The 15694-nt window shown below is 38.0% G+C and overlaps 1 protein-coding gene across 2 annotated transcripts in view; it reads right to left on the bottom strand.

Moving 5' to 3' along the window:
• The window catches only part of LOC113248896 (olfactory receptor 10V1-like), a 62286-nt gene that overhangs the window by 34400 nt on the left and 12192 nt on the right, over nt 1-15694 (bottom strand). For both annotated transcript variants that reach the window (XM_057317614.1, XM_057317615.1), the window contains exons 3-4: nt 15461-15551; nt 92-5883 (exon numbers count right to left, since the gene is read on the bottom strand). The gene's annotated coding sequence lies outside the window, so the exon portion shown is untranslated. The remainder of the gene's footprint in view (nt 1-91; nt 5884-15460; nt 15552-15694) is intronic.

Raw genomic sequence — 15694 nt, 5'->3', positions numbered from 1 at the left:
CTATAGTACGTTTGTCTTAACTAATTCTCCAACATTGACCTATTATTACTAACTAAAGCTCATACTTTATTCAGATTACCTTATTTTTTACCTAATGCTCTTTTTCTGTTCAAGGATCCCATCAAAGATCCCACGCTACATTCAGTCATCACGTCTCTTTAGGTCCTTCTTGGCTGTGGTTTCTTAGACTTTCCTTATTTTCATAACTGTAGCAGTTTGAGAAGTCCCGGTCAGGTATTTTGTAGTGTTTTGTAGAATTTGTCCTTCAAACTGAATTTGTCTGATGCTTAGACAAGGAGTTACAGGTTTTTGGAAGAAAGACACAGAGGTAAACTGTCGTTCTCATCACATTGTATCAAGGGTACATACTATAAACATGATTTCACTGTTGGTTGACTTTGATCACATGGCAGCAGCAGTATTTGTCAGGTTTCCCCAGGGTATACTTACTCTCTCTTCTCCTTTCCATATCGTATTCTTTGGAAGGAAGTCACCATATTTAGCCCACACTTACAGAGTAGGGAGTCATGTTCCCCCAAGTGAGGGGGTAATATCTACATAAATTATTTGGAATTATATTGTATGGGAGATTTGTCTATGCTCCCTCATTTAAATTTTTGTTACATATTTATACCAACATATAATCATGAATAGGTTATAATTCATTGCTTTATTTTTTAGACTGTGAATATTTTTATTTATTACAGATAAGAAGAGAAGAAAGATGAAAGTAATGAAGGAATGGAGCAATGGGGGAGATAGGAAGCAAGCAAAGAGAAGAAATGAATCATCACAAGACTTCCTTTTCTTGGCTTGGTCTTTTTTTTTTTTAAGATTTTATTTATTCCTTTGAGACAGAGACAGCGAACATGAGCAGGCGGGAGAAGCAGAGGGAGAGGGAGAAGCAGAATCCCCACTGAGCCAGGAGCCCAACGCGAAGCCAATCCCAGAACCGGAAGACCATGACCTGAGCCAAAGACAAATGCTTAACCGACTGAGCCACCCAGGCACCCCTTGGCTTGGTCTTTTAAACATACAACCAAGTCAGAGAAGAGATGTGCGTCAAAAATTAGATCAACAATTCAGGCCCTGAGTGCCTCCCATCTTTCTTCTAACTTCAACCCATACCCAACATCAGATATTAGTTGAGGTCCTGAGACCTAAAGATGGAAAAGTCATGTTCTTCTCTCTAAGTAGCTCACAGTCTAGAGGGGGTAACAATCATGTCAACAAACCACCACGATTTGCTGCAACGAAGGCTAAGAGTGAAGAGCTAAGAGCTATGGGGTGGGGGGTGGATTGAAGCCTGGGGTAACCGACCAAGCCTTCACAGTTGTGGTACTGGAGCATGGGAGGAGATGAGCTAGAGTTTCCTAGGATAAGAACTGAAGAGGAGCACCAGAGAGAGAGAGCGAGGCTGACATTTGGACTTCCATGAGGGGCTAAAAGCATTGTTTATTTTATCATTAGGAAAGACAGTATATTTATTTTTCCAAGGTATCAAGAACCTGAGGAATAAACTAATCAAGATACGATAATCAATCATGGCTCTGTAAGACATGAGAAAGAGGAATAAGAATATAAAATAGTGCAGTCTTAAAAATGAGTTGTGCCAATGCATGAAACAAGAAAATATCTCTCAACTATTGACCCCAGTATTTGGGACCTGGTACCCTTTATTTAGATGTGCGTGGCTTCTTTGTTTACAGTTACTGTCTGAGTTCTCTTCGCTAGAGTTAACTTAAACAAATTCAACTTTATTCCTGAGTCTGATGATTATGCCTTAAGGTCACACAGTGTCATTTGAGAATTATTATATCATGCCCACATATATATCCCTAAAGGTCCTAACTTCATTTAATAAGGCCCAGGGCAATGAATCTGGGGAGCAGATAATTATTGAGCTGAAGCCCTGGTCTCCTGACAAATCTCTTGCTCCAGTGTCAACATTCAAAACTCCAGCTTTCATTTCTGGTTCTTGTCCAGGTTTTGAAACTAATTATTTCTTTTGTTCCCTACTTTCTTAATACCTATGGGCTTTGATTATTCCCTTTACCAGCTTCCTTCATTAAGATGAATGAAAACAGACAATGCTACACTTCCAGATGACTTACCCTTTTGAACATCAAACAGAGACTTCGCTATATACAGAACTTTTTCGTATATAAAGCTGTTCCAAGAATATTACCATTTTTATCCTTTTAATAGAATCTCTAATAAGCTGATATTATAATACCCATTTGTGAGATTGAGAAATGGAGCATCAAGATAGCTAAGGCATTTGCCCAAGGTCACCTAGCTAGGAAGGGACAAAAGCAAAACTTCAACTTAAATGGTTTGATTAAGTCCAGCTCACATGGAAGGCAGCATAAGAGTTTCCAAAATGATCTGTTTGCATATACAGCATGGCTCTAAATATCAAACCCATGATCTACTCTGCCATCTGCTTTATTAAAACTTGGCTTCCACATTTTAATTGGTCCATTTCCTCTCACCAAATCTGCACACAGTACAGAATATTAACCTAGAGAGACAGTAAACAAATCAAGCTAATGACGGCAAGCAAATGCTGGCATTATGCCTTCTCTGAAAAATTACTTTTCAGTTCCAAAATTGTGCATTAGTCATTTGGCCAACAATTATTTGTGATATATAGAGGGCCCTTAGAGATCATCTAACACAGCTTCCTAATTTTTGCAACAATGACAACCCAAAAAAAAGTAGGAAGGACTCTCAGAAGGTGACCAGGCCAGTAAGGGGGCAACGCTGGACCTAGAACCCGGGCCAAGCTGGTTATCAGCCCAGTGCTCTTTCCAACTGACCTCAAGAAACTAAAGAACATGACAATTTCCCACAGCCTGCTGTCTAGAACATGATATTACGGTTATCAACCTTCAGGTTCTAGCTAGGAATTTGGTCTCAGAAATAATAATATTTTTCAATTGTACAGCAAATTTCCATTTACAGAATGTCCTCACATGTACTTGATCCTCAAGATCAAAATGTTCCTAGCTTATCATTATATTATATATAATATATTATATATGTATATTATTATATAATGAAGAGTACGCCAAGATTTGAGTGCTTTGCCAAAGGTCTTCTAATGGCAAGTATGCTCGCTACTCTTTCTAATTTTTTTATGCTTCCTTTTCTGTAAACCAATAACAGGACTATCAGGGAAGATTGTATACCCAAATAAGTAACCTGACTTGCCCAGCAACCTAAATTCATGTTTAAGTTTGACATTATTTTCATTAAAAAATCCATAATTATTAAAGAAAGTATTTAAACAGATAAAAATAAAATGCTCTTTAAAAAACAAAGTTATTCCCAGCACTGAAAAAACAACTTTATTCCCAGCTTTTAACATCTTGTTAAATTTCCATTCGATCTCTTGCACAGCATATTTTTAACATACTTGCAATTACACATTATCTTTTTTCACTAAAAGTTATATTCATTTCCTATGTCATTACAACTCTTTTATAGACACAGTGTTTGATAACTAAGATTCTACCATGTTCTCTTTTTTTATTTAAGACTTTTTTTGTCTTTTTTTCTGTGTTCACTTACTTTGTTTCTTAAATTCCACATACGAGTGAAATCATATGGCATTTGCCTTTCTCTGACTTTCTTATTTATACTTAGCATTATACATTCTAGATCCGTCTACATTGTTGCAATGGCAAGATTTCATTCTGTTTTATGGCTGAGTAATATTCCATTGTGTGTGTGTGTGTGTGTGTGTGTGTGTGTGTGTGTGTATCTCACATCTTTATCCATTCACCTACTGAAGGACACTTGGGCTGCCTCCATAATTTGGCCATTGTAAATAATGCTGCAATAAACATAAGGATGCTTATATCTTTTTGAATTAGTGTTTTCACATTCTTTGGGTAAATACCCAGTTGTGGAATTCTACTTCTAATATTTTGAGGAACCTCCATACCGTTTTCCACAGTGGCTGTACCAGTTTGCATTCCCACCAATAATGCACAAGGGTTCCTTTATCTCCACGTCCTCGCCAACACTCATTTCTTGTGTTTTTGATTTTAGCTATTCTGACAGACATGAGGTGATACCTCGTGGTGGCTTTGGTTTGCATTTCCTTGATGATAACTGACATTGAACATCTTTTCATGTGTCTGTTGGCCATCTATATGTCTTCTTCAGAGAAATGTCTGTTCATGTCTTCTGCCCATTTTTAATTGGATTGTTGTTTTTGGTGTTGAGTTGTATATAAATTCTTCATATATTTTGGACACTAGCCCCTTATGGGAGATGTTATTTGCAAATATATTCTCCCATTCAATGGGTTGTCTTTTTGGTTTGTTGATTGTTTCCTTTGCTGTGCAGAAGTTTTTATTTTGATGTGGTCCCAATAGTTTATTTTTGCTTTTGTTTCCCTTGCCTTAGGAGACATAGCTAGAAAAATATTGCTATAGCCAATGTCAGAGAAATTCCTGCCTGTGCTCTCCTATAGAATTTTATTTCTATCACATTCTTAAGAAATTATTTGTTCAAGAGATTGTGGCTATGCTTTTTTTTAAAGCATCTCAGGGGCACCTGGGTGGCTCAGTTTGTTAAGAGTCTGCCTTCGACTCAGGTCATGATCTCAAGGTCCTCGAACTGAGCCCCCCGTCATCGCATCATTGCTGTGGGCAGGCTCCCTGCTGCGTGGGGAGTCTGCTTCTCCCTCTCCCTCTGCCCCTCCCCTTGCTCATGCTAATGAGCGTGCTCTCTCTCTTTCGCTCTCTCTCTCATGTGCATGCACATGCTCTCTCTCTCTCAAATAAATAAAAAAAATCTTTAAAAATTTTTTTTTAAATTATCTCAGAGATAGATCCTAAAGTGTGTGATATCCAGGAGATTAAATAATCCACTCAAGGGAGTGAATGGAAATATAAATGAAAGAAAGGTAGCCAGGTGTTGATAACTGGTGAAGCTAAGTAATGGGTACATGGGGGTTCATTGTACTCTTCTAGCTGCTTTAATAATTTTGACATTATCCACAATAACAAGGTTTTTAAAAAAAGAAAAACCTCTCCTCATGTGACTGGGAAAATGTGGTAGATTTAGATTGTTGTTTCCGATTCTTTCCTCACTCCCTCTGCCATGTAACCTTGCAGTGGCAGAGTAAAGGCTGCTTCCGCTGACACTGGGCATGTGACTCTCCCTGACCAATGGAATACTAATGGGCATGATGGCACACAGGTTTCAGACATGCTTGGTTAGTTTAACTAATCCCCTCAGCTTCCTGTATCACAATGAGGAAGGCATGCCACCGGAAGCAGCTGACCCGTCAATCCCGAAACAAGACCTGTGCAGCAGACCTCAACATAATCTAAAGCCTGGATCCAAGTGTAGCCAGCCTGTAACGGGAATCAGAGCTGCCCCAGCTGACATAAAATCACCTGTATAAAAAAGTAAAATATAAGAAAATCACTTTTTTTATTATGTTCAATTAGCCAGTATATAGCATATCATTAGTTTTTGATGTCATGTTCAACGATTCATTAGTTGCGTGTAACACCCGGTGCTCATCACCACGTGTGCCCTCCCTCCTTAATACCCATCACATGGTTACCCCATCCCCCCGCCAGCCACCAAGAAATTAATTAAAGAAATACTTACAAGTCACTAGGTTTGGGATTTTTTTTGTTGTATGACATTTTTGCAACAATTGCTGATTAATACAGAAAGTCAAATCATTACCCAAAACTGAACATTTTAGGTATTTCCAGTTTTACAATAATACATATAATAAACATTATTTTTTTACATAAAGCTTCTCCACTTCTTCTGGTCATTAAATTCAGGTACAATGTTATTGTGCTGTTTAAAGAGGTAGGCTGAACAGTTTTATTGCTGGATACTTTCCTAAAAAGGAAAATTATGAAAAGAATTAAAACAAACTCATTCTTCATTTCTTGATTTCAGAAAGATTGTAAGTATAGTTTTTGTTTTCTTTCTTGACATTCAAAAAGATTCTTTCCTGGGTGGCACAGCGGTTAAGCGTCTGCCTTCGGCTCAGGGCGTGATCCCAGAATGCTGGGATCGAGCCCCACGTCAGGCTCCTCTGCTAGGAGCCTGCTTCTTCCTCTCCCACTCCCCCTGCCTGTGTTCCCTCTCTCACTGGCTGTCTCTATCTCTGTCAAATAAATAAATAAAATCTTTTTAAAAAATAATTAAAAAAAAAAAAAGATTCTTTCCTATTCTTTGTAGGGCTTGGTAAAACTAGTTCTTCTGTTATCTTTCTCAGGTTCTTTTCTTTCTGCCCCAAAGACCAAAGACCAAAATAGTACAGAAGGACCATCCAGTGTTGAGGTGGTGGGCTCCACTGCAAATACAAAGAATTTTTAGTCTGATTTTCTAGAGATTGATCTCTCTTTATGTATATATCCTGTATGTTCAGTTTACAAAAATTGTAAATGAACCACTGAATCCCATCTGTAGATCCATTATTCACCTGGAAAACTCAGGAATAGGTGGCCAACTACTAAATGAGCCAAAAGGCATTACAGTATCTATGAACAATGGAATCCAGTGTCCCATGTTGCAACAACTTGTGAATAATTACTGGAGGAAAAATTCTGGGGCTTCTACTGAGTCATCATTCTGATGAGAATTCTCATTGTTCTGATGAAAATTCCAACTATGTTTTGTTATCGTATCCAAAACAAGGAGGGAGTAAAAGTAGGGAGAGAGGGAGGAGAAGAAAGAGAAAGAGGAAGAGGGAGGGAAAACCAATAAAGAGAAGGAGTTCTTGTTGTCCCTGGAGGTCAGGAAAATCACATTTTTTTTTCAATAGCTAATATAGGAGCTGCTAGAGAAGGAGAAGAAAAAAGAATAAGGAGGGAGGATGAGGGGGTGGACGGGAAGGAAATGAAGAAAAAGAAGGGGAAGTGGGAGAAGTAGCTGTTTCTGGAGGTTGGAGTTAGGGTTAGGGGCCAAGGGGTGTGTGTGTGTGTGTGTGTGTGTGTGTGTGTGTGTGTATGCGTGTTTAATATCTAACACATAACTGCTAGACAAAAAGGCTAAGTCACAGAGGATCCTAGCTAGCTTCTCAATTATTCCAATTAATGATATGCACTTAAAACCCAGTTGGTTCCTTTGCAATGCTATTTTACAACAGTGACCCTCATAGTGCAGGTCCCAGGACCGGGAGCTTCTGCATCACCTGTGAACCTGTTACAAATGCAAATGCTCAGGCCCCGCCCCAGATCTACTTAATCACTAGTAGGAGAAGGTGGGGTCCAGGGATCTGAGTTTTAACAAGCCTTCCATGTGATTCTGATACATAATACAGCTTAAGATCCACTACATCAAAAACTAAGGATGTACCGTATGGTGACTAACGTAACATAATAAAAAATTATTATTTAAAAAAATAAAGATCCACTGCTCTAGAAGGTAGTCCAGTTGGGAAGGGATCAACATTTGATTGCAATCCCCAAATCTTTACCATCTGTTCCCCATCCTCATTCTCTTCCTGAGACCAGAGCTGGCAGGGTTACTATCAACACTAGCCTCGGTAATTTCTCTGGTTATTAGATTCAAAGTGTTGGAAATTCTTTGACCACCACCACCCCCTCCCTTCTACGCTGTGACTTCAATGTCAGTTGCATTTTCAAAGCCTTTAATGTGACATTCACATATGTTCTACACCTGTTCTACCCAGTGGCCAGTCTGGCACCTGGAAGGTGGTTTATCTCTTAGTTCCATCTAAGCCCTCAAAGTCTCTAGCGTGCTGTTTGGAATCCTTTCCACCCATTTGTGACTCATGGCTGAGCCCAGGAATTCATAAACAACTTTATCAGGTCACTTTCCAGAGCTCCTCCCTCGGTAAAATCTCCCTGGTACTTTCCAGTTCCCTGGGTTCTCCTGCTTGGTCAGAAGGCTGAGGCTTTATTTACCTACTCTGAAGGGAGTTTCCCTTGACTGCACCCAGGTCTGAGTCCAAATAGCAGGAAGACGGGAGAGAAAAAAAAAAAATCCACTTCGGTTCACCTTAACTTCCAGAGACAAGTTCTTTGATTGAAGAGAAAGGTACCTTTCCCCCTGAGTTTAAGGTGCATGTGGGTCCCACTGCTGCCATTGTCACCAGCAGGAGATCCCTTTCTCACTCTTCCAGTCTGAACTAGATGGTTCCTCTTGGAGCCCTGTCTATCCAAGCCAATGTCCGCTTCTGGGTTTCAGGCTGCCCTGAGTCCAGGCCAGGGGACACAGGAGAGGGAACAAAAAGGGGCAAACCAACCACCAGTTCAGCTGTCCTCCAAATCTGGCCTTCTTTCCCAAACTACCTGTTACTATTTGCTTATCCTCAAATAGCTGCTCCTTGCTTTCTGTCCAAGTTTTTTAGCTGCATTCAGTGGGAGGGACAGGGTGGATGATACCTACTTCATTTTTTTTTTTAAGATTTTATTTATTTATTTGACAGAGATAGAGACAGCCAGCGAGAGAGGGAACACAAGCAGGGGGAGTGGGAGAGGAAGAAGCAGGCTCATAGCGGAGGAGCCTGATGTGGGGCTCGATCCCAGAACGCCGGGATCACACCCTGAGCCGAAGGCAGGCGCTTAACCGCTGTGCCACCCAGGCGCCCCGATACCTACTTCATTTTACCTCAAACCAGAAACAATGAAGGTATTTCTTTTTTTATAGAACGAAAAGCTATCTCTCTATAATTTCTTCTTGCTGGGTTTTGTTTTACATTCTGGGATTTCATAAAATAGAGCTTATTTTTTTTGTCCCTCTGAAGGTCCCTACATCTTCAAGTTTCCTGTTCTTAAAGCTAAAATGGAAAGGATAGAGGTCTTATAATTTATGTTGTTTATTTTATGGTACGTTAACTCAAACCACAGGTTGAGTTGGTAGATACACTTGTGAAATATCCAAGTTCAGTTGCTTTTTTTAATCTCCATTTAAAGGTGAAAAGCAGACATTACACAAAGTTTCTTTTCCATCATGAGATATATCAGGATTGGTGGGACTCTCATATTTGGAGATCATCTTAGTCACCCCCCCCCTTAAAAATGCTTCTTATTTTGGCTTAGAGATGAGCCCCATGATCACCCTTTATGGTCTCATTCGTCCTCCACCTAAGTTCTGCAACAGCGCTGGTCCCTGGTTCCTGGTCTCCTAGAGAAGAACATAGTTTGCATTCTTTATGGCTTTTGGCAATTCTATATTAACCTAAACTTTTCTGTCCTACTGAAAGCTTCAACGGCTCTGGGCTCCGGGAAGTCCAATTCTTAACCCTGATTTGTTCAACTTGCCTAAAACATATTTACTATCTGATTTTTAAGTTGTTCCAATTGTTACTACAATGTGACACGTTCATCTTTGGCTCTTCTACAGCGTCTATACTTAGTGTCCTGAGCTTTTCCTATTGTCTCTTAGGCTCTCATTAAATGATGCCATTTTCCCGTGAAGTTTCTTTTAAAATCTCTTTTCTTGAGGTATCTGGGTGGCTCAGGCTTAACCGACTGCCTTTGACTTGGGTCATGATCCAGGGGTCCCCACATCATTGGGCTCCCTGCTCAGCTGGGAGCAGGCTTCTCCCTCTCCCACTGTCCCCACTCATTCTCTCTCTCACACTCTCTCTCTGATAAATAAATAAAATCTTAAAAAAAAAAAAAGATAAAATCTCTTGTCTCACCAAGAGCAGTCCGCATTCTGTTCTGAAGTTCTGCACCTTTGGGGGACAGTTCCTGTGGGTTCCTGTTTATTGTCTCCTCCTCTCAGGTCAGTTGCACACTTTAAATACTAGTACATCTTCTGGCACAAAGAGGACACTCAAAATAAATATTTGTTGAACAAAAATCTACTGTGAGTCCCATGAATGAGCACAGCTTTCCAGTCTAAAGTAGTTCCTCTCATATCACCAAGTCTTCTTGGATGTCTCATCATTTATGTGGCCAAGAAGATTGATTTGAGTTAACAAATATCTACTGAGTAACTACATGTGTAGAATTTTTAAAAAATAAATTCACTATTGTTTTTGCCCTTAATCAGATATGTAGTCTAACAATTTTTAAGTACACAATTACCTGTAAGATAATAGAAACAAGGTTTATGTAAAGAACTACAAAAGTTTAAAAATCCTATTCCTAAATACACTATTAGGATAGACTTTATGGAGAAAATACCTCTTTAAGTAAGAATTTTAGGATAGGTTGGAGTTTGATGGCAAGTGACCCTAGGATCTGTCTAGTATAATGGCATGAGATGAGCAAAAGCAGGTAGGTGGGAAAGTATAGAACCTATTTAGGAAATTGCCTGATTAAAATACAGAGTAAAATTGAGATTCTGCTGAAAATCCAATGGAATTTAAGAAGAAAAAAATTTATAGAGAAGGTCTTGAATGGTAGGTAGGATTTGGCTTTTAAACAGTAATGTAACAGTGGGCCACAGAGCAGAAAAATAACATGAACAATTTTAATATATAATAAATCACAATATGGAGAGATTTCATATTTGGACAATTCAGAGATATTATTATGTGAGGACCTACAATATAATAGATACTGTGCTGTATGCACTAAGTGGACCATTAGTTGTTCTTTTTTTTGTCTGCTAAAAAGAGCTTAATCCAGATACAAATAATTTGAGTGGATGAGACATACGACAGTGTTACAAATTTGTATGGAATACATAATAGATTGAAACATAAGATCCTCTAAAACATTCTAGACCATTCTATTGTAAACAAAGTAGCAAAATTCACCTTTGATGCCAGTGAACTTTTATATCATCCAAGAGATATACAATGATTTTTCAATCCCAACAAAACGCTAGAACAAATTTAAGACATATTTACCAAATAAATTTGGAGCTATTGTCAAATATATAATAGAAAAATTGAGTTTGCTGTCATGCCTCTAAAAACACAGTATACAATGCTCTTCAGAAAACTGCTGACAATATAAACAAGGATATAGTTTCTAGAACGCAAGCCAAAGACATACTTTAGAAAATATCTACTTTTAAATTCACTTTTCCAAGTTATAATTTGGCATAATATTTTATGTAAATTAATATTTTAAGCAATATAATGCAGGCACCAAAATTCATTGTACATAATGCCCTTGGAAGCAATGAAAGAGACCAATAAATTGTTTCAAAAAAAAAAAAAGTAACCACAATATATATTGATTCCAAGTAAATTTTTCAGAATCTCTGAACATGATGGCAACTTCTCCAACCCAGAAAATTAAAAGGAAAAAAAAAAAAAAAAAAAACCAGGAGCAACATGCATTTCAACTATGAATTGTGAATCTTACAATCAGCTCATCAATTTCAAAGCAATTTATTGTATTTCTCTATTAAAAACAACAATATTACCTTTCAAAGAAAGGTTTATACTCCTAAGAGAATTTTGTGGTCTTTTCCGTATCTGACTGGACATGTGTAATTTAAAGAATTATGAAGAAAGTGAGCTACTGTAGTCATATATCAAACTTTATCTTGAAATTGAGTGAGCACAATAAGGAATGTGTCATTGATATGAACTCAGTGTATCGCAGAATTGAAAATCTTAAATAGTTTTCTAAGCTCTAGTATGAGATTCCTGTTTTAATAGTGCAATATATTTACAGGAATAATTTACTAGGCACATTTTCAAATACTATCTAGGTCTCAGGATTTTTTTTTTTTTTTAAAGATTTTATTTATTTATGTGACAGAGAGACAGCCAGCAAGAGAGGGAACACAGCAGGGGAGAGGGAGAGGAAGAAGCAGGCTCCCAGCCGAGGAGCCCGATGTGGGACTCGATCCCCGAATGCCGGGATCACGCCCTGAGCCGAAGGCAGACGCTTAACGACTGCGCTACCCAGGCGCCCCTAGGTCTCAGGATTTTTTAACTCTCGTTTTTAAATTTGCCAATATCAGTTCTAGTGGAGAACATAGCTTCCAAAATACAATATTTATTAAAAACTTAAGGTCTACAATGGCATAAGAAAGATGACTGTCGAACCTAGTGATGGCTTCTATAAACCAGAGATACTAGAATTGGTAAGCATTGAAATACTCAGAAAAAGTTTGTTTCCATGGAAGCAAGAGGTATAAATATTTTGTAAGAAATCACTAAGACAAATTCCATATGATTTCACTTATACGTAGAATCTAAAAAACAAGACAAAGGAACGAACAAACAACAACAAAAGAGAAACAGACTCATAAATACAGAGAATAAACTGGTGGTGGCCAGAAGAGAGTGGAGGTAGGGGGATGAACAAAACAGGTCAAGGGGACTAAGAGGTACATACTTCCAGTTATAAAATAAATAAGTCACAGGGATAAAAAGTACACCATAGGAAATACAGTCAATAATATTGCAATAACTTTGTATGGTGACAGGTGGTGACTACACTTTTCGTGATGAACATTTTATAAGATATACAACTATTGAATCATTATGTTGTACACCTGAAACTAATACATGTCAACTGCACTTCAATTAAAAACAAAAATTAAATAAAAATTTAAAAAATTATTATATCCAGTACTATTTATTGTAGTTAAAAATTCAATTTTTCGGGGCGCCTGGGTAGCGCAGTCGTTAAGCGTCCGCCTTCGGCTCAGGGCGTGATCCCGGCATTCTGGGATCGAGCCCCATATCAGGCTCCTCCGCTGGGAGCCTGCTTCTTCCTCTCCCACTCCCCCTGCTTGTGTTCCCTCTCTCGCTGGCTGTCTCTATGTCAAATAAATAAATAAAATCTTTTAAAAAAATTCAATTTTTCTATTATTTAAGTTCAGTAATTTGATCTGTATACTTTATACACGCTGTGTTCTAATTGTGAATGAAAAACAAATAATGCGCTGAGCTTAACGTTTTAACTTGAAAAAGAAGCACTTTCTTCTACCTAAAAGAAGCTTTATAAGCCAAGTGACCATGAAAATGATCCTCTTCTAAAGGTTAATTGATCAAGAGAAATATAGACTCAAAAAGACAACGGGTGGAAAGAGAAAAGGTTACTAGAAAGTTTTAATAAAATTAAACCAAAAAGCTTAATTAATAGCAAGTAGTAACAATTATTATAGCCACAATAATACAGACTAAAGCCACCTTACTATAATAAACGAAAAAGGACTGTAGGTTATGAAATCTGAATTTCAGCCCTGGCTCGAGTACTATCCATTACGTAGCCTGGGTGAGCTTCTATCAACCAATCTGTAAAATGGGAATGATCATTTCAACCTAACAAGATAGTGTGAGAATAAAAGAGTAATGCAAAAGCACTTAGAAAACATTACATATTATAATATGTGCACATTTTACACATATTTTACATTATTTTAAATGAATATGTTTCTAAATCCATAAAAATTTGTTCATCTCTTTTTTTCCAATGCCCCCTTCCCTTTTTTTTTTATCTGAACTCAAGTTAGTTAATATATAGTGTATTAGTTTCAGGGGTACACCCTTCTTTAATAAAGAACATTTTTAAGTCTCTTAAAAATAAGATATTCCCCTATGGTGGTAGTGATGCCAAACCAATTTCTGAGAGAAGAAATAATAATGATTCAAGAAGCTTAAAGACATAACTTAAAGATATGTCTACACAACTTCGGAATATATGAACAGCAATGAAATATGCTGTTAATCCAAAATTTTGCCTTCATCTTACAAAATATCAAGGGGCTTGCTTCAAGATAATCAAGTGTTCCAGAGATAAAAAGTGTAGCAAAGGGAACATAGTCAATAATACCATAATAATGTTGCGTGGCAACAAATGGTGGCTACGCTTAGGGCAGCGAGCACTGAGTATGTATAGATTGTTGAATCAATATGTCGTACACCTGAAACTAATATCCCATTGCTAATTATGCTTCAATACAAAATAATAATAATCAGATGTCTGATTCAATTTCTCAACCCTTTACTAGGTGATTAGGTATATTATTTATTATCTTTTTTCTTTATGAAAATGACACCAGTGATCTTATTCCAGAAGAAAGACTATTCTGGTGGTTGTTTTTGGCTTAATGACACTATCATGGAAAATAACACCCCAGAACTATTTTTAAAACCATTGAGAAAGGAGATGACTTGATCAAGGCAAATGACCAATGAAATGTAAGTCGATTCTTTAAAAGCTACTAAACAATGGATGATAAAGGTTGTTTGTTTTCCTTGCTTTGAATTTCTACGGGCTATAAACCACTGTTGGAGATGAAACTTGACTGGTGGATTGTGAAACTCTCCTAAGACACCAGGCTCCGAGGGATAAATGCCTCACTTGAACCAAGACACAGCAAGATGCAAGATTGCTGAAGAGACACTGTGCTTGACAGAAATCACTGAAGGTAAGTGTGGCTTCTGGGAGGGAGGAGCCATGACAAGGTCTGTGCCACGACGCGGCACTTGTGTGTGGACAGGGATCTGGGGACACCCGAGGGAGGCTGGTCCCAAAGGTCCCTGCAGAAGTTGTAAAGGCTTGAGGATTGAGGGAAATCTTTAGAAATAACACTTGGATTTAAAGATAGTAACTCCTTCCAGAGGAAGGTAAGTTCTCAGCCAATTCCAGCATCTCTCCCAGCTGCTTTGTAGGGCATCAGACTCCTCACCTATGTGCGTAAGAGCCAACTCTGAAGATTATAGCAAAGGAGATATACCACCAGAGTTCTTGATAATAAGAGGATTCTAATTATCCCTTAGAATAATAAATATTCTGTCTCTGTCTTTGGCTTTTGTAACATCTGTAAAAGTCTGGAAGACTGGCTGCACCAGGAAAGTTTTAATCGATGTTTTGACTTTCTTTCCAGGTAATCAGTGACTTACAGACCTGCCATTTATCATGGGTTCTTGTTCTCATGATTTAGTCCAAGCAAAGGCAGATGAAGGGGATCAAAACAGTTTTATTGTGCATTGAACAATTTCCAGTTTGGGTTCAGAGCAGAAAGACATCTGACAACTCAAAAGAAACAGACCTGAGAAGCTATGCATCTAGTCACAAGAATGGCAATGACCATTTCGTGAGTAAATAGGCTAACGCCTTAACATCCCATTATTTAACACAAATCTGTGTGGTCCTAAGGAATCATGTAGAAATTCTTTTGGCTCCAGCTCCAAGATTCATAATATTCTGGATAACTTCCCTCCTATTTTTCATCTCTCATGAGGATTGCAATAAGGCCCTACATGGAACTGTTCCTTACAAGAACATCAAACTATTCCAGACAATGCTATATGTTCTCCCTTTCCCTCGTATAGACAAGTAAGAAATCCTTCATTCATGCATGCATGCATTCAGTCTTATATTGCCTCCTGTATTCTGGTACGATAGGTGCTGAGTGTACAATGTTATGCATGAGATATGAGAGCCATGAGCCCCTCCTTCTTAGAGAATGCAAAGTAAGACAAAATATAATGTAAACAGCCTAAGTCATCAATTATAGTAATTAAAATTCATAAAGGTCAAGATACACTGGAAAATTCAGACGGAATTGGAAATACCTTTATAGTCACCGGATTCCCTCATGGGACTCGATTGTCCTGGTTCAAATGGAGTAATAACAATGCCACACCAACATACTTATACTTTGTCCTGTGGAGGTAAATCGGATGCAGGAAGACATGTAATTGTACATAGAGAACTAAAAGCAGGAAAACATGATCACCAAAGATTTTGTATATTAGTGTATCAGAATAAGAACACGGTGTCTATGGCAAGACTCACACAGGCCATTA

This window comes from Ursus arctos, unplaced genomic scaffold (assembly GCF_023065955.2).
Source record: "Ursus arctos isolate Adak ecotype North America unplaced genomic scaffold, UrsArc2.0 scaffold_23, whole genome shotgun sequence".
Classification (NCBI taxonomy): Eukaryota; Metazoa; Chordata; class Mammalia; order Carnivora; family Ursidae; genus Ursus; species Ursus arctos.
The sequence above is the reverse complement of the archived record's forward strand: the minus strand, read 5'-3'. Positions and strand labels throughout refer to the sequence as shown.